Consider the following 18,816-nt stretch of genomic DNA (forward strand, 5'->3'; position numbering starts at 1 on the left):
AAGTCTGAACCTCGTATCTTCACCAACTCACTAGGATGACAGATGTTCTCTTCCGCTAGCCTCTGCCTATCTTTCAGCCCCACCCTGAACCAGGTTCTCACTTGGTCTCTGCAATCTACTTCCATTGGTCTACTTCAAGCTCATCAAATATGCTACCTTACTTCTATCAGAGCACATGGATCTCCATGGTGTATTCTTCCTCCTCTTTGCCTGGTTAAGGCACACTCAGACTTCAGCTCCCAGCTTAAATTTCAGGACCTAAAGTCAGACTTCCTTGCCATCCTCACCTACCAGAAAAGGTCAGCCCCTGTTATATGCTCTCAATACACAGTGTAGTTCTCTTTTGTGGCAATATATTATTATAACCATTTGAATAGTGTTTGTTTCTTTCATGAGAACAGAAACCATGTCTGATTTTGTTCACCATTGTATCCTCAGCATCAAGCATGTGTCTGGACAGTGGGAACTCAATAAATATTAGTTGGATGGATAGGTGGATGGATGGATGGACAAACTTGGCTTCTAAACCCGGCCATGTAACTAATTAGCTGCATAACCTTCAGCTTTTTTGAGATTCAGTTCTCTCAAGTGTGAAATGAAAAGGTTGGACTAGTTGACCTTTAAGATCTTTTCTGAATTTAAAGCACTGCATTCATAAAGTGTTACTGGCAAGAGAATTTCTTTAACTGCTGGTATCATGAAACCAAACTAAAAAGTGATGCTTTTGGTTACTCTGCTATCCTTTCATGAATGTTATTTTTAATCTAATTCTGACTTTGTGTGGTCTCGTGTGGTAGTCAGCAATCTGGAGAAATTCGTATCCTGCAACTGTTATCAAGCAGCTGGAATTGCCAAATAGCTAACACAAGTTAGAAAAAGATATGCTGACAGTCTAGGCAAATGTTAAATGAAATGTTACTGAGAGCATTTTACACATGTTCCTTTCCCCACCCCACCCCAAAATTGGCAGTATTCAAAGTAAAGGTTGATTTGGTTTAATGCACTGTTAAAAATAAAATTTCCATCTTTGAGTGATGGTTCATATGGAACATTGTGATATTGAACTAGTTTTATTTTTAATGTATAAATAGCCTTAGTGTATTCAAATTCATAGAAATTTGATTAGATCCTAAATATATTTTCATTCAGGGTCCAATTCATAGCCATCTATTTGTGCATTTAAAAAGAAAATACAATTCATCTTTTCACTTGACATGCCTATGAAGCACAAGATAAAATTTCTTACCTGCTCCCCATTCAACATCTGGATCTGAACGATAATCTGCCTATAAATAAGAAATGAGAATTTTGATCAGGCAGCTTTGCAATCTGTTCAAAGCAGTCTGGGAATACTTGATTGCGTAACAAATCTCCAAGTAAATTAAGTGGTGTTAAGACAGTTTAACTACCATAAAATATTTTATTATATTCTATATCCCTTAAAAATTTATACTTTCTAATGAAGTGATGCAGCCAGAGTACTGATAAAGAGAAAGCACTATACGGAAATGTCCCTGTAAAAAGAAACTCCCCTTTCTGAGGAAACCAAGGCCCCATTGTTCCTTATACTTCCTCTTCTAAGTGACTGGGGTAGGAACTGGCCAATTGTTCCTCAAACCCATTTCCATTTCTTCCTTGGCTCCCCTGTAGACTACATTTCCCAGCCTCCCATGTGACAGATTCCTGACCAATGGAATATAGGCAGGAAGTTATACACCCCATTTCCAGGCCTGGCCTCAAAAATGCTCCCATGTAATCCTCTACCCTCCTTCCTCCCACATGTTGAAGGTAGCAGACAGAGGTAGGTCTGCCTGGTTTCCTGAACACTGTGTGGGGCAGAGTCTCTCTCCACTTTTTCGTATTTTCAACCAAATTAGAGGTAGCAAAAGAGGGACAACATTATTTCATCCTTCATTCTTCATATCTCAAGCTTCAGAGCACAGCACACAACCAAACCTAGAGTGGTTGTTTTTTTTTAAAGGTGACACGAGTTTATCCGTCTTATCTGTATACCATTTTGTTTTAATAGATTTTAGCCACTATGAAAACATAAAGGGTCAGGACCAGAGCAAACTAGTCTCAGTGATGGGTCTTGTTATCAATTTTTTTATCGGTTTTCATCAGTTGATCACATAGTGCTCCCCCCTTGAACAGAGGCTCCTTAACCACGTTAGGATCTACATTTGGCTGCTAGTTATGGAGACCTGAGACACAAATGGTTCAACTAAGACAGACATTAATCCACCCCATCCCCACCATGTAAAAGAAGTCTGTAGCTAAGCAGTAGAGCTCCATGGCATCATCCTAGACCCAGTCACCTACTATATTTCTAGTCCTTCCTTCTTTTTTTTTTTTTAAGTTTATTTATTTAGAGAGAGAGAGAGAGTACATACAAGCAGGGGAGGGGCAGAGAGAGAGGGAGAGAGAAAATCCCAAACAGGCTCTGCACTGTCAGCGCAGAGCCCAAAGTGGGGCTTGATCCCACTAACCGCGAGATCATGACCTGAGCCAAAATCAAGAGTCAGACGCTTAACCAACTGAGCCACCCAGGCGCCCCTCTATTCCTTCATTCTTAGAGTGTGACTACCATCCCCTCAAGGTCACCTCATTGTTCCACAATGGACGCTGGGAATCCAGTCATCATGCCTGCATTCCAGTCGGGATGAAGGGAAAGGAGTGAAAAGTATAAAGCATGTATGCTAGCTATGTACCCTTTTCTTAAAAAAAAAAGTGGGGGGGGGGAGCTAAACAACAACAACAAAACCACACTTTTTCTGGGAAGTCCCACTGCGTGCAGACAATTTCAGCATACAGCTCTTTGGCAACACCTTGCCCCAACTGTTTTAATAGAAGAAGGGGATAAATCCTTCCTCTAGAAGCAGGTATTCTTTGTTACAGCCATTTCTCAGGCTTGGTTCTGAAAAGAAAGTTTTAATTAAAAAAGACTGATGAGATTTTTTTTCCTGTGCTACCAGATGAATGCATTATATTTATGAGAGCTATCGATCCAATTCAATTGCCTTCCATAAATTTGCACATATTGTTTATTGATTGTCTATATAACCTATTCATTTTGTACTTTCTTTCCTCTCTGGGAAAAAGTAAATTATTATTATTTTTTTCATTGTATTACAGGCCTTCTAGGTTATCTGCCTAACCCACCAACTCCCCTCTCTGAGAACTGCTCTCCCAGACAAGAGTGGTCCCTGAGTCATATTTATAACTACCTAACCTACCCCTTGGCCCTTGAATATTGCGTCAGGGATGAAAACTTACCCAAGCTAAGCAGACCTGTTTCTCTCTTTTGAGACTTTGGATCTGTGATCAAAAGCACAAGTCAGTCTCCACTAGTCATTTAAACAAAGGATATATAAGTTCAGAAACAATGGGGCAGATATCTTCTGCCAAGTTTATGCCAAGAGAAGTACTTTGCAAATAGAGGAGAGGGAAGCAGCCTTTGTTTTGCAGATCAATGTTTTCTGTGGATATTTCCCCCAAAAGTTACATCCAAGTAGATGAAAGGGAAGGACTATAAAGAGCTGGTGTAGCTCATGTCAAGGGCTTACCTTTACTACTATGACCTAACCAATATGATCCCAAAACTTTCCATCTGTGATCTTCCCATGTGGTACACCGGAACCAGCATGAAATTTGCTGGCTTTTTTATGTGTTCCCCGATCCCCATCCCTAGTGTATAGTTCATTGAGTAGGTATCTGTTACTTCCTGCCAGGAGAGTCATCTTGCCTGCCATATGTCATCACAGGCTATTAAGGGAAAAAGATAGTGAAAAGGGGTTGGTCTATTGGTTTGGCTTGTTGGATTCAATTTGAGAAACCGAGTTCAACTGAGGTTCTACACTGTGCTAGGTCTTGGGACTGCACATATGATTAAGACATGGACCCTGTCCAGGAATTTATAATTTGCTATCGTAAATGACTCTCACCCAACTCCAGTATTGTATATGCACATCAAGTCATATCTAGCAAGAAGGAGTTCAGATCTCTTAGTTGGAAGATGACTTAGTAGCCTAGAGGCAGAAAGGGGAGATGATTCCATTGATTTTTTAGAAGAAGGAAACCCTTTCAAAGTTTTTTTTTCCTCTCTGACCTGATTTTTACCTACTCCCCTGTTTTTCTACACTCTGTATAGATAACTCCATGGAGGAGGGCATCAAAAAGAATGCCAAAGCAAAGTAAACAAAAAAATATCTATACATAACTATTTTTAGGCAGTTTTCAAGTCAAAAAGCTCAGAATTATGCCAGGTTATGAAAGTCTATAAAACTTTTAATGCAGGCAGAAGAAAAGAGCAATATTTTTTCTTAGTCTTCCCTTTTCACTCTGATCTGTTTTGACCTTAAAAAAAAAAAAAATTAAGTTCCCTGCCTTCTAGAACTTTTTACCAGCAGGAGGTGAGAAATCACATAAATTGCTGGAAACAAATGGTAACAGTCAGTCATTTCTTTTATAATGGACCATTAGGTTGGTGTATTTGCATGTATCATTAAGATTTATTGCAAATTCTCTAATGGAATGACAATGCTAGAGATATAGTCTGTCTAATACAATTAGAATGTAGGCTTCTGGGGTAAAATTGCTACACATTTTCCTTGGAGGACAAAAAATGTGTATCTTCTGCCATGAAAATACCAGTGAGAATAAAGAAGCTATTCTGAATGCTTTTGTCCATTTTTACCATTTTTTATTGTAACAAAATTCTTATGAATTTCACATTAGCTGGTGAGTCTTCTGAAAAAAATTTTTAATGCGGAACACAGGATAATCAAGATCAGGAGGATTATCTTTTATTTGTTGATGGAGAAGTCAAATGCTTTATGGGTACAATTATCAGGAAGGCCAATGTTATGTCCCCACAAAAAACTGTAGGAGCACTCACCTGAGCGATGCTTCCTTGGGGCAGATGAGAGATGGAACTAGATACAAACTCTCAGAGGGGTCAGAACAAAAAGCCAGGCCTTATTCAGATATGCACATAGGTCCATCCCAACCTAGAGGTTGGTTTTCAAGAGTTTCTGGTACCAGATCTAATTTGCATACCTCCTTTTCTCATCAGTACTTGGAACTATTGGTCAAACAGCCCCTTGCTTCATGGAAGGCGTCCCTGGTGAATACTGCTCCCTTCTACTCCTTGAAATGACAGAACTTTCCCATCATCCCTTGCACTGTTGCCACAGCTCCCTTAGCACCTCACTCCAGGGAAACCATAAAGCCATATGAAAGTCAAATCCAACGTAATTCCACATCTGGAAGAGTTTGGGGGAATGTCTTCCCAAGCCTGTAGTTTTACACTGATTTTTTAAAAGTGAATCTAAGCATTTTGGAGACTTTATTTTTTAGTCACAACATTAATTTAACATATTAAATATTATGCTTATATTCTATAGAAAGGTAGGAATAGTAAAAAGAGTGGAGAGAACTGGATTCAAAAACCAGGGACTTTAACATGTATTTTTTAAAGAAATGAATAATTTAAATCTGTCTTTTGGCATCAGAAGAACATTATAGAATATTTTACAGAGGAAAATTTTGGTTATTTGAAATTGAGTGATATGGTAGGCTTTAGCTATGGATCATTATAAGTGGAGTAGGGCTAACTCAGGGGATGCCAGAACCCCAAAGGAAAGAAAATATTAAATAAAAATATCTGGTTTATTATACATTCAGAAGCTCTGAAAATTTCTTTCTAAGTATACTTGAAATGTCTATGGTGTACTTTATTACAAATGAGGAAATAGAGTGTGAAATTAAGTGAATTACTGAGTGGTCAATCAATTTAAGTACATAAAGTGGAATATTCACTGAAGTGGTTACATAGTGTTACTGTAGGGACAGCCATCATGGAATGCACATACGTACTTTGAAAACAATCCTGAAGTGTGTAAAACCCAGTTGATCAATGCTTTCTCCAGATACTCTCCCAAATGTTTCATCCAAGTAAGTGACCTACAAGGACCACCGACAGCTGGTGGATCTGGTATCAGTTGCTTTCAAAACTACTGTTTTATTATTATGACCTAACCAATACAATCTCAAACCTTTCTCTCTCTGGTCCTTTCACATGGCACATTGAAATCAGCGTGCAATTTGGTAAATTTTTTTATCTCCCTCATCCCCACCCCCATTCCTCTGTCCAGTACATATTCCCAAGTATTTGTTTACTTATTCATTTATGCATTAATTCATCAATCTGTAAGCAACCAGAGGGCAGAGACTGTATGTAGTTCATCTCAGTATCCTTAGTGCCTGAGACATAATGGGTATCCAGCAAATGTTTGATGACAGCCTAATTATGAATCTCAGTCATTTATTAGCGTTGTGGTCTTGGGCAATAAATGGAGATCTCTGAGGCTCAAGTCTTCTCATCTATAAAGTGGGGATTAACAATAATACCTGCTTACATCATAGAGTTATTTTTAGAACCAAATAACACTGTCAGAATATTTGGTTTTTCTTATATCGTCATCATCATTATTGCCATTATTATTCTCATCATGAATTTTCAACTATTACCCAAGAAGAGTGATTAAGTCAGGCCTCTCAAATGTATATGGCTGAATTTAAACTTGAAAGACAAAGCCTGACTCACGAGAAGAGGATAATAATGGGCGATATGTTTACCCTGGAAAATTCGTGTTAGCGGCAAGAGCCCTGTTTGTTAAAATTCAGATATGGATACACAATGAGTATGGCTCAGGAATAATTGCAGCGTATCCATGGTTACAAAAAATCTTGTCAACACCCATTGTTCTATTTATACCTTGGGAGACATGTCACCACATTTCTATAAATAGAGTAGAAATTAATTCATTTCAACACTGATCATGTGCAAGCCTGTAATCTTCTGAGGAATAAAGGAACTGGACTTGAGTGTAATGGAGGAATATGTAATTTCAAGGGTGTAATGGGCCAGATGTCTGAGAAAGAGTCAACACAGCAAAGAAGCAAGAAAGTTTATAAAGGCAAATGAGGCTTCCTAAGATCTTCAGCAAGAGACTACTTAGGGGGGAGTGATCCTGGGAAGCTGAACAACCTTAAGCTATAGTTTCTTCTGACCACTCATTCAGTTTAGATACAAAACAACAAGAGGATTGAAAGATTTCAGATTAAACATGGCAGGGAAAATGATTTTTTAGAAAGGCTATGAGGTCAGAAAGAATGAGAGAGCACAAGACAGCAAATGAGAAGTGGCCATAAAATTTTGAAAGCTGAAAAGCAGGTGGCTAGGTGGTAACTGACTTAGCATAAAGCTAAAACTTAAGTATCCACAAGGATTCAGGGTTAGGTAGCAGTGGCAAGAAAAAACGAATCTGAGTCGCAGAATTCCTGGGATGCTCAGAAATTGGCAGGACCAGGTGCTTCTGAAGGTTTACTGGCAGAAGGCTAAAACATAGCCATAAGTGAGGGCAGGCAGGGGTACTGTACTAAAACCAGAGGAATTAATTCAGAGTTATTATATTCCAAATAGTGATATGCTCCCAATCCCTTCTCCTACTTGGCTCTGAGAATATCAGCAACCACTCACTTACTTCCCAGATAAGATAATAATCCCTGAGAAAGCACTCACAGATACTACCATGTGGGGGTCTCCAATGAAACATCCAAGCCCCCTCTTAATCAACCTATGGTAAGGTCCATCAACTGTCAAGCCCTACCAGTATACACAGTTTCCACTACACTAAGCTTTTTATTTTTATTTATTTTTATTTTTTAATGTTTATTTATTTTTGAGAGAGAGAGAGAGAGACAAAGAGACAAAGAGACAGAGCATGAGTGGGAGAGGGGCAGAGAGAGACACACACACAGAATCCAAAGCAGACTCCAGGCTCTGAGCTGTCAGCACAGAGCCCAATGCAGGGCTTGAACTCATGAATTGTGAGATCATGACCTGAGTGAGCTGAAGTTGGATGGTTAACTGACCGAGCCACCCAAGTGCCCCAAAACTAAGTTTTGTAGTGTTTCACTCCTAGACTACCAAGAATTTTCACTTAAAGGAAGATTCTAACATGAAAGACAAAGAAGAAAAATGGAAAAAAGGAACCCAGAGAAAACAGAAACAATGCAGAGAGCAGAGGAAAACTAAGCCTCACTATAAATTATATCCTGAAATGATAAAAGAGATTGCATCATCCAAGGAGCAAGAGCAGCATGCTATAGAAAAAAGGAAGCAATAAAGAGTTCTCTAAAATTAAAATATAACAGAAAATAAATCAATAGAGAAGTTATAAAATAAAGCTGAAGAAATTTTATAGAGAATTGAATAGATAGAAAAAGAAAAGAAATAGAAAAGACAAGAAAAAAATAAGAAAATCAGAGGATCAATCTATAAGGTCCAAGACTGTATCATAAGAGTTCTGGAAAGAAAGACATAAAAATGGTGAGGAGAAAACAATAAAAAACAAATAATTAAAAGTTCCAGAACAGAATAAGGAGCCAACCTCCTGCCCAGCACTTTACTCTTGCTAAGGTATTACTATAAAATTTCAGAATACTGGGTATACGGGGAAGATTCTAAAATCTTCCAGAGAGGGGAGTCTGGGTGGGTCAGTTGGTTAAGCATCCATCCAACTCTTGATTTCAGCTCAGGTCATGATCTCATGGTTCCTGGGGTAGACCCTTGTGTCAGGCTCTGTGCTGCTGGCATGGAGCCTGCTTGGGATTCTCTCTCTCCCACTCTCTGCCACCCCCCCCCAAAATAAATAAACACTTAAAAAATAAAATAAAATAAAATCTTCCAGAGAAAAAATATAGCTCACAAAGAAAAGCTAAAGAAGCAAGCTGGCTAGAAGACAGTGGAACAACGCTATCACAATTCTAAAAAAATAATTTTGACATAGAATTCTACACATAGCCATCTCATCAATCTGTTTTGATGGTGGTTTAAAAATATTTTCAGGCATGTAATGTCTCAAAAACATATAGGGCCTCAAAAGCCTCAGGAAACTACTGGGATGTTGTGATATTGTGATTTATATTTATTTCTTATTAGAAATATAGATTTGGTCTTTGTCTCAGTTTACCTTTGGAATTTCCTGTGATGAGAAGGATAAAGGTGTCATTTGTTATGTTAATGAAGTGATTTTTAGAAACCACTGGTTTGCCTGTGGAGCCAATCATGTGATTAAAAAGGTGAAACTTTCAGTCCCACCCACCCCCAATCTCTGGGGAGGGAAGTGGGGCTGGAGATTGGAGTTCAGTCACCAATGGCCAATGATCTCATCAATCATACTTATGTAATAAAGCCTCCACAGAACCCCAAAAGGACAGTTTTGAGAGTTTCCAGCTGGTGAACACATGGAGATGTGGGAAGAGTGACGGGCTCAGAGAGTATGGAAGCTCTGGGCCCCTCTCCCCATACCTTGTCCTATGCATCTCTTCCATCTGGCTATTCCTGAGTTACATTATTTTATAACAAACCAGCAATCTAGGAAGTAAAATGTTTCTCTGAGTTCGGTGAGCCACTCTAGCAAATTAGTCAAATCCAAGGAGGGGGCAGGTATAACCTCCAATCTATAGTCAGTAGTAGTCAGGTTAGAAGTACAGGTGACAACCTGGACTTTCGATTGGTATCCAGTCTGACTCTGACGTACTGGGTCGGGGCAGCCTTGTAGGACTGAGCCCTTAATCTATGGAATCCAATGCTATCTCCAGGTAGATAATGTCAGAATTGAGTTGAATTGTAGGACAACCAGTTGGTTTTGGAGAGTTGCTTGGTGGGGTAGAACCTCTATCCCCCCCTGTTGGAATTGACATCAGTATCAGTAGACGTGTCCACCAAACTGAGGGAGTCAACTAAGACAGAAGATAAAGAAAGGATCAAGAAAAGGAATCAAACAGAGGAGAGAGAAGATAATTGTCTTCCACCAGGATGAAGGTGAAGAAAATCCCGGGACCACACAGCTAAGAAGTGGACCCAGAGAACCACTGATTCAGACTGAAGAAAGAGGATGAGGGCTCCAATTATGGTAACGCCAAACACAAAATGAAGCTGTAGATTACCACACACGTGTGATGCACTCAAAGGGAATTGATGCTTCTGGCCGAGTGTTTGAGGATGAGTTAGGGAAAGATATGCAGAAAACCAGTCCAAGAATTATGCAATCATCAGCTCCCAAGAACACAAAGCTTTTCCAAGAAAAGAAATGTAATGATTATATACTACATAATTCATTTATACATTATAGTTACAAAGTCATATAAGAAACAGTGACTTCTGATCTTTTTTCAAATTTGGTATAACAGAACTGGAAGGTAGGATGGAGTAAATAGGTGAGTTTTGGAGCTCAGTGTGAGATTGGAAGGGAAGGGGAGGGGAAGAGTTAAATCCTCAGCCTCTGTACTAATAAATTCACAAATAGCACCAAATTAGAAAAAAATTAGAACTCTCAGTGTTGATTTAAAATAAAGAGATAAATCCCAGAAAAAAAATAGCTAATAGAATCAATAGTGATTGACTCTTAGAAGTGGGTGACAGACATGGAGAAAGGTGGGGAAAGAGATTATTCATTTTCATTGACAACCTCGTAGAATAGAACCTTATGAATTTGTAGAATTGTGTGATTAAAAATTAATTTTTTTAAAAAAATATTGCTGTATATCTTCCATTTCCCCCTCAGATCTACCCTTTGCCCTGCTCCTCCCCATTGAGTGTCCTGGGAAGTTGACTCACATGGACCCCACCAACAGTCTTAGCTGAATTAGCTAAACAGTAGAGACTGGAGTGAGAGAGAAGAATTAGACCAGGGCATTAATGTCACAGCTCCCTCTGTATGCTGGCACCACAGGCCGTCTACATCCCTCCAGCGAAGGTCACAACTCCAGTTGGGTGGTCTACAAGGCTCTCTCTCCACTTGCACTCCAGACCTAATAATGGTAACAGCTCCACTAATCTATATTCAAGTACCACACTTTCCCTTGGGATTTCTCTTTATCTAAACCTTTAAGAACAGTTTCTTTTTTTTTTTTTTTTTAAGTTTATTTCTTGAGAGAGTGAGTGCTTGTGTGAGTGCAGGGAAGGGCAGAGAGAGAGGAAGAGAGACAGAATCCCAAGCAGGCTCTGCAGTTTCAGTGTGGAGCCCGACGTGGGGCTCGAACTCACGAACCTTAAGATCATGACCAGAGCCAAAATCAAGAGTTGGATGCTTAACTGACTGAGCTACCGAGGCGCCCCTAAAAACAACTTCTTCATTAAAATTCTCTTCAAACTACGGAATTTAAATGTGTCATGTTCCTGCCAGGACCATGACTAATCCAGAGCTTAAGGTACATATGCCTCTAGATTGACTAGAAAGTAATGATAATTATATTTTCTTAACTAATAACACAAGCACATCTCTCTTCATCACAAATCTCTGGAATCATGAGTTTTTCTCAAGACTTACTGACTTGGAGTAGTTATGAGTTTGCAGCAGATCTGAGATTTCCCATATCCCCCTGCCTCCCATATATGCATAGCCTCCTCCATTATCAACATCCCCACCAGAGTGGTACATTCATTACAACTGATATACTTACACTGACATGTGATAATCACCCCCAAATCCACAGTTGACATTGTGATTCACTCTTGACGTTCATTCTAAATTCATCATTATAGCATCATGCAGAGTATTTTCACTGCCCTAAAAATCCTCCGTGCTTTGCTTATTCATCCCTGCCCCCTGCACACATGACCCCTGGCAACCACTGATCTTTTTATTGTCTCCATAGTTTTGCCTTTTCCAGAATGTCACATTAGTTGAAATTATACAGTATATAGTTTGTGTTGTTTTGAGATCCTTTTTTCTAGTTACATACTTCTAGAAAAAATTGGAAAATAAGGAAATTAATCACTAGTCCTTAATTCCACAAGCCTGAGTCAACAGACACTGAACATTTTGGTGTGAAAAACTATAGCAGAATCATAATTAGGCACCACTTCAAGTACATATTCTTTAGGCAATGTTCAATGTTTATATAGAGGAGATGTATTATACAGGAATGGCAGAATATAGAAACGCTCAGTAGCCCCAGCCTCTCTTCATGCTCCCAATAATATGACTTCAACCCAAAATTCTACACTTCACTCAGCTCTACTTTGAGTTCACCATCTTTACCTCCAAATGGCTTTGCAAAGTATTCCTTCCAACCATGCACAGTGCTGTGTGAGAGAAGTTTCTCCATCTTGGCAACATTTCCAATGATGTTTAGTGCTCTTTTACCAACCCTGCTTCTTAGCCATTTGTACCCTAGGAAGATGGCCATGCCTGTTTTCCCACTTTGGCACCAAACTAAGCATGGTAAGAGGAGATCACTTCAACATTGGCAGCAGCAGTAAAGCTGAACTAAAACATGATTTGCAATTTTCCAGTTATCCTATAAAAATGTCAGCTTATCTTGTTTTACAGTCACCTCCACCAAAGTTTCTTCGTGAAGTGTTCACAAAGAGATATTAATTTTGATCCATAGCTGGTGTAAGGGGGAAAAAATCAAGTAAGTGTTATAAATAAATACTTTAACTTGGATAAATGGAATGGCCTATAGATGAATGAACTTCACCGACAGAACATACCGTTAGGGAAAAGGAAAAACTTGTGTCATCAGTGAGTCAAACTCTCACTGCTGTTTAACTTTATACTGTTATTGCTAAAAGCACAGGAGCAATGGTGACATCTTGTGTCAGGTTAAAAAGTAACAAGATCTTAATTCTTTGTGGCACCTACTGGGAATACTTCAGATGAGCAGTAGCTAACATTCATCTTTCTTTACCTGCTCCTTTTAGCTGCTGATCAAATAATACAACAGGGGAATTCCTTTCGCGGGTGCAGAGATTATATATTTTCGGGAATGATGGGGAAACTCTGGTTGGCACTTGGCTCATCTAACGGCCACCTCAAGAATAGGGCAACCAGGAGTCCCAGTCCAGTTCTTCAACTCAGCCTTTCCTCCTCACCAGCAGGTCAGACACCTGCGGTCTGGGCCCACCCACCATCAGCCTCAAGCAGCCTGGTGGGAGCTGTGCAGCTCTGTAGTAATTGCACCGGTGATCCAACTGCTTCAGGCATTGTCCTGATCTTATTTCTACAGCAGGCCTTTCAATGTCACAGGCCATGACTAAAACCTCTGGAAACATTCTGGAACCACTGTGGAACCACTGCTGATAGCAGACACTTGGGGAGCCGAATCTTTTGTTTCATATACTCTTCACGAGAACAGTGGTTCTTAACCCTGGGCGCACAAAACCAACCTGGGGAGCTTATAAAAATATCAATACCTGGGCCCATCGCAGAGAAACAGAATCAGAATTTCTGGGAGTTCAGGCACACATTTTTTGTCAAGTCTCCCCAGGTGATACTTGCACGTGACTTTCACTCAGGTCTCTTGTCCTGGGAACTCAGCCACCATGCTGTGAGAAAGCCGAAGTCACATGTAAAGGCCATGTGCATCCTTGTGTTTAAAGATGTAGGCCAATCTCAGTGCATATCTCTGATTACATTTTCTTTAAAAACAACAACAAAAAGCTTCTTAGAATTATTGAGTAAGAGTATCCTTGTAAAATAAAGATATTAATTAAAAATTATTTCATTTTTAGATTTTAATAATTAAAAGAATTTAATTACTTATTTTAAAAAACACGTTGCCATATAACTTCCCAGAAAGGTAAGTCTTTCCTCAAAATAGCTCTCTCTGTTCTTGCCTTCCTCAATCCTTCTCCTCCCATTCTCCATGAAACTCACTTCAGTTATGCCTTTCATGTTATCACTCCATTGAAGCCACTCTCCACAGCTCCCTAATGATCTTCATATTGCTGAATCCCCGGTTGAGTCTTCTCTTACACTGACCTAGCAGCAGCAGTTTGCACAGTCCATAATCCCTCCTCCTTGATACACACTTCTTCCTTGGTTTCCGGGGTCCCACCCTCTCTTGCTTTCCTCATCTCACTGACTGCACCTTCTCAATCTCCTTTGCTGGCCTCCTCTTCTTTTCATGTAATGTTCCAGGGCTTAATACTGGCTCTCTTCTTCTCTGCCATTCTCTGTATGATCTCAACCCATCTCGAGGCTTTAAATGGTACAGAATGCCTTTAATTCCCCCTAGTTATATCTCCAGCCCATACTTCTTTCCAATTCAGGCACATACATCCAACTGCACAGTCAACAATCCCATGTGACAGTCACCTCAAACTCAACATTTCCAAACTGTTTCCCCCCAAACCTTCTTCTCTACCAGCAACCTTTCCTCAAGTAGTGGCAACATCTGCCTTCTATTTGCTCAGGCAAAAACTCTTGACACATTCCCAACTCTTTTCATTTTCTGCCACCCCATATCTGATTCATCAAGAAATTATGATGGTTTTACTTTCAAAATACATCCACGATCTGATCTCCTCTTACCACCTCACTGGTACCACCCTGGTCCAAGCACCTGGCCTCTTGCCTGGGTAATTGTAACTCTGCCTGAATTGTAGGTCTCTCTGTCTGAATCTGTCCTTGCCACACATGTATTCTAGCAGCCAGGGAGGTGGCACCTTCTATAACATGTGAGATCATACTGCTGTCTCTGCTGAAACTTCTCCAATGGCTCCCCTTTTCTTCCCACATTCAGTGTCCCTTTCCCTGTTCCACATGTTTGGTTTTCTATTGCTAGTATAGGAGAAGAAAATTTTACTTCTACTCTTCTAAGTCCTTTGGCTGGCCTAATCATTAAATTGACATAAGACAGATTAACAGGAGAAAAACAAATTTAATTTTGTCCGTACGGGTGCCCCAAAGACATGAGACTCAAAGGCAGTCAGCCAATTAAGACTTATATGCCATCTTGAGCTAAGAAATGAGATAGGGGCTGGGCCTTCAAAGGGGAGGAGGACATTAGATGTTTGCCTTGACGCACAGATAGGTCTTTCTGATGAAAGTTATCTCCGGTAATAGCTCTCCTTCTGGACCAGGCTCCCTGTCTAAATTCTTTTAGGCAGTTAAGGGAGATGTAAAAGTTTTTCTTGAGTCTGCTGGGTCTTGATTGCCTTCAGCTCAAAATAATCCACATGTCAAAGTGGCACATTTTAGGATGGCAGGCATGTTCTGCTCCCTCTCGCTCGTCTCACTTTCTAGCATATTATACGGTTTGCTTACTTATTGCATCTTTCATTTATTGTCTGTCTCTCCCCAGTAGCATATAAGCTCTATGACGGCAGGGATCTCTGTCCATTTTCTTCACTCATGTACCCCAAGACCCTAGAAGAATGCTTGGAACAATGAAGGCCTTCCCTGAATATTTGTTAAATGGACTAATGAACGAATAGAAGTTATTACTCTACTGTGAGACCTCTGTTATGGCAGGATACCATAACTTCATTTATCTACCCCCTAGAAAAAGGGCATGTAGACAAGGTTTGTCTGCCTGACCTCCATTTCCCCATGCAAGGTGTATTCAGGTTGCTCTGGTAAGCTCCACTCCAGGCTTCTTTCCCTCACAGAGGTCCAGACTCCCAGATTAGGCCTTTTTCCTCTCCCGCCCCCATTCTGTCTCTTTCCTTCCAGCTATGAATATCAGCAAATTGTCAGCAGGAAAGCCTCCAGTTAAACTAATTCCAATTAGACTAATTCATAAAGGTGTTTGTGATGTCTTTGTTCCCTTCCCCACGTCTCTTCCCTAAACCCTGAGGCTGAGGATGAGCCATAGGATTAGCTAAACTCAGTTTATCCATTAGTTCTTCAGCATGACAGTATGTTACTCCCAGGAATATTTGTATTTCAGAGATAATTGCTCCAAAGGGACGTTGCTTACATTTTGACAAACTTTCATGATATCCCAAACCTCCATTATTCAAGATTCTGAACAGGAAAAAAATATTATTGTAGCAATAGGAAAAGACAAAAAAGAAGTAGCCCTTTCACTTATTCATTCATCAAATATTTTTTGATCAACTATTATGGGTAGTCACTGTGCAAGGCACTGAGGATAGAGTAAAGATCATGAAAGACTAAGTCACACTCCCAATGCAGCTCCCACCCAATATCTGGATTTAAATGTTCTATGCAATGGCTTTAACATTAATTAACTAATTAACACTAATTCACATTTATTAATTTAAAATTTTCTCCAAGCGTAAAAGCATGATCTTAATTATTAGACACTCTGATCAGTTTTTCTTTGCCAGTCAGAATACAAAGGACTTTTAAGCTGTGAATGAAAGGACTGTTAAAATAACCCACAAGATAGGCTGGGGAAGAAAAAGCTGATATCCAAAGCAAAGCCAAAACATTACATTACCATTGAAAGGAAGCAGAATATGCCACCCCAAAATGTGCCACTTTGACATGTGTATTATTTTGAGCTAAAGACAATCAAGACCCAGCAGACTCAAGAAAAACTTTTACCTCTCCCTTAACTGCTTAAAAGAATTTAGACAGCAAGCTTGCCCCAGAAGAAGAGCTATTACCAGAGATAACTTTCATCTGAAAGATCTATCTGTGCAGCAGGGCAAACATTAATAACCAAACTTCTGCTGTTATATCCTGTGAATTGCCCTCTTCCCCTTTGAAAGCCCAGGCGCCCATCCCATTCCTTGGCTCAAGATGGCATATAAGTCTTAATTGCCTGGCTGTCTTTGAGTCTCATGTCTTTGGGGCACCCACACAAAGTAAATTTGTTTTTCTCCTGTTAATCTGTCTTATGTCAATTTAATGATTAGACCAGCCAAAGAACCTAGAAAAGAAGAAGGGAACATTTTTCTACCCCTACACCATCAGGTCAGCAAAGGCCCTCGTTATTCCTCTTTTCTAAGCTAGAAAGATCTGCAGAAGGGTCAGAAATTGCACAAGCCAAAACTGATCTCTTTCTGTATTCTACCTGTGTCTTTTTTTAGGGTGAGATCATGAGTCCCGTTGGACAGGCTGTGAATCCTCCTCTGTTCCATATTTTATAATGTGATGACTGGGCCTTTCACACGTCACATAATCAGTGAGCCATCTTGTGAGGAAGGCATTGCAATCTGTATCTTGCAGATGAGGAAAATGAAATTGAGAGAATAAAGTAATTTGCACAAGACTACCCCCTGCTCTAACTGCTCATGCCAGTATTTTAAAAGCCAAGTCTTGCTGCCTCTTTTGCCAGTATTGTTTTCACTGCAACACACTGCCTCCTGGATCATAGTTTTGTGAGATAAAAATTAATAACTTCCTAATTCTGGTGTGAGAATGGAAGGGGCTCCTCTTTGTTTAGAGAAGAAGAACCAAGAGGGGACGTAACTGGTTTTTGAATTTAATAATAGTGGAGTGACAACAGAGCCTGGGTAAATCATTCATTTTCTTTTCCTGCATCTAGGTTTCTTTAGGTGATAAGTGGGAATAATGAAATAGAAAAAGCTCAAAGGGATACTAGGCAAACAAATCTAGTGTTTATGACAATTTGACAAAGGAACACTAAAAATTCTTATTAGTATATTTCTTATCTTTGTTAACAAGACTATTGTAAGAACACCTGGAAACAATAAACAACCAAAATTGTTCACAGACAGGACAATGGATAAGTGAATTGTGGTAATGTTCACCAAATGGAATATAAGAACAGCAGTAAAAAGGAATGAACTTCAGCTATAAACAATAAGTGAATTGATGAATGTTAGAAACTTGAGTGAAAAAACACTATACACATTATGATGTCATTTTTTTATAAAGCTCCAAACAAAGCAAAAATAAACTGTTTAGGAATGCATCTATATATGGCAAAAAGTGTTTTGTTTTTAATAAAAGGGAATGCAAAATTCAGAAGAGCAGTTATTTTGGTGGAAAAAGTAAAAATCATGGAGGAGAGGCCACATATTAATGTTTCAACCCCTGTGTATTTATATTTTAATATTTTCCACAACATACATACATACATATATGTATATGTATATATACATTACATATTACATTTACTATTTTCTTAAGTAGGTTTCACACCCAGCACGGAGCCCAACGTGGGGCTTGAACTCAAGACCCTGGGCTAAGACATCAACACCTGGGCTGAGATTAAGAGTTTGATGCTCAACCAACTCAGCCACCCAGGTGCCCCCATTCATTATTTTGTATACATAAAACATTACATAATAAAAATTTAAGAAAAAAAATATTTTTCTGTCATAATATTGTGATGTAAATTCCTAAAAGATCTTAAGACCAATGTATTCTCCTTGAAAAGTTGAGAATTTGTATGAATTGAGAAGGAGGGACCAAGTGAAGTGTCAATTCTGGTGCAAAGGACTCACAATGCATTTCTCCAGGTAGCTTTTAGAGCAGCCCTTATCAACTGATACAGCAGTTTCCTGAAACCCAGGATCATACTTCCAACCCAACTCCAAATACCTCAGAATTATTGAACTGGCTCATGCTAGCCAGCCAGCTCCCTTCCACCAGGGATAGGACCATTTGACAAATTATATAACCAATTTGAGGATTTATCTTTTTTTTTTTTTTAAGTAAGCTCTATGCCCAATGTGGGGCTTGAAGTCACAACCCCAAGATCGAGAGTTGCATGTTCTACTGATTGAGCCAGCAGGGTGCCCCATTCGAGTAATCATCTTTTGATTCAACACAACAAATCTTCAGTCTGGAACACTGGACAAGCATTTTTCAAAGCCCGGGAAAATAATTATCATTATCAGCAACTTCCCATCATTCTTTGTGTCTTGATGCTACAAGGAGAAAGTTCATGAAAGAACTCAGAAATACTGGAAAAGCCTTTGGGGGCCTAGATTTACAACTGGGAGTTTTCCTTTGGAGTAAGTCTCACAGTCAGAGAAAGTGGAGAGAAGAGAGGGGAAAGTGGGGAGGGAGAAGA

The 18,816-nt window shown here is 39.5% G+C and overlaps 1 long non-coding RNA gene across 1 annotated transcript in view; it reads right to left on the bottom strand.

Moving 5' to 3' along the window:
- Window positions 1–1,251: 1,251 nt before the first annotated feature.
- The window catches only part of LOC109248326 (uncharacterized), a 68,729-nt gene continuing 51,164 nt past the window's right edge, over window positions 1,252–18,816 (bottom strand). The window contains exon 4 of the long non-coding RNA XR_002072004.2: window positions 1,252–1,286. This is a non-coding gene — a long non-coding RNA (uncharacterized LOC109248326). The remainder of the gene's footprint in view (window positions 1,287–18,816) is intronic.

Source organism: Panthera pardus, unplaced genomic scaffold (assembly GCF_024362965.1).
Source record: "Panthera pardus isolate Hobbes unplaced genomic scaffold, ASM2436296v1 HiC_scaffold_27, whole genome shotgun sequence".
NCBI classification, from domain to species: Eukaryota; Metazoa; Chordata; class Mammalia; order Carnivora; family Felidae; genus Panthera; species Panthera pardus.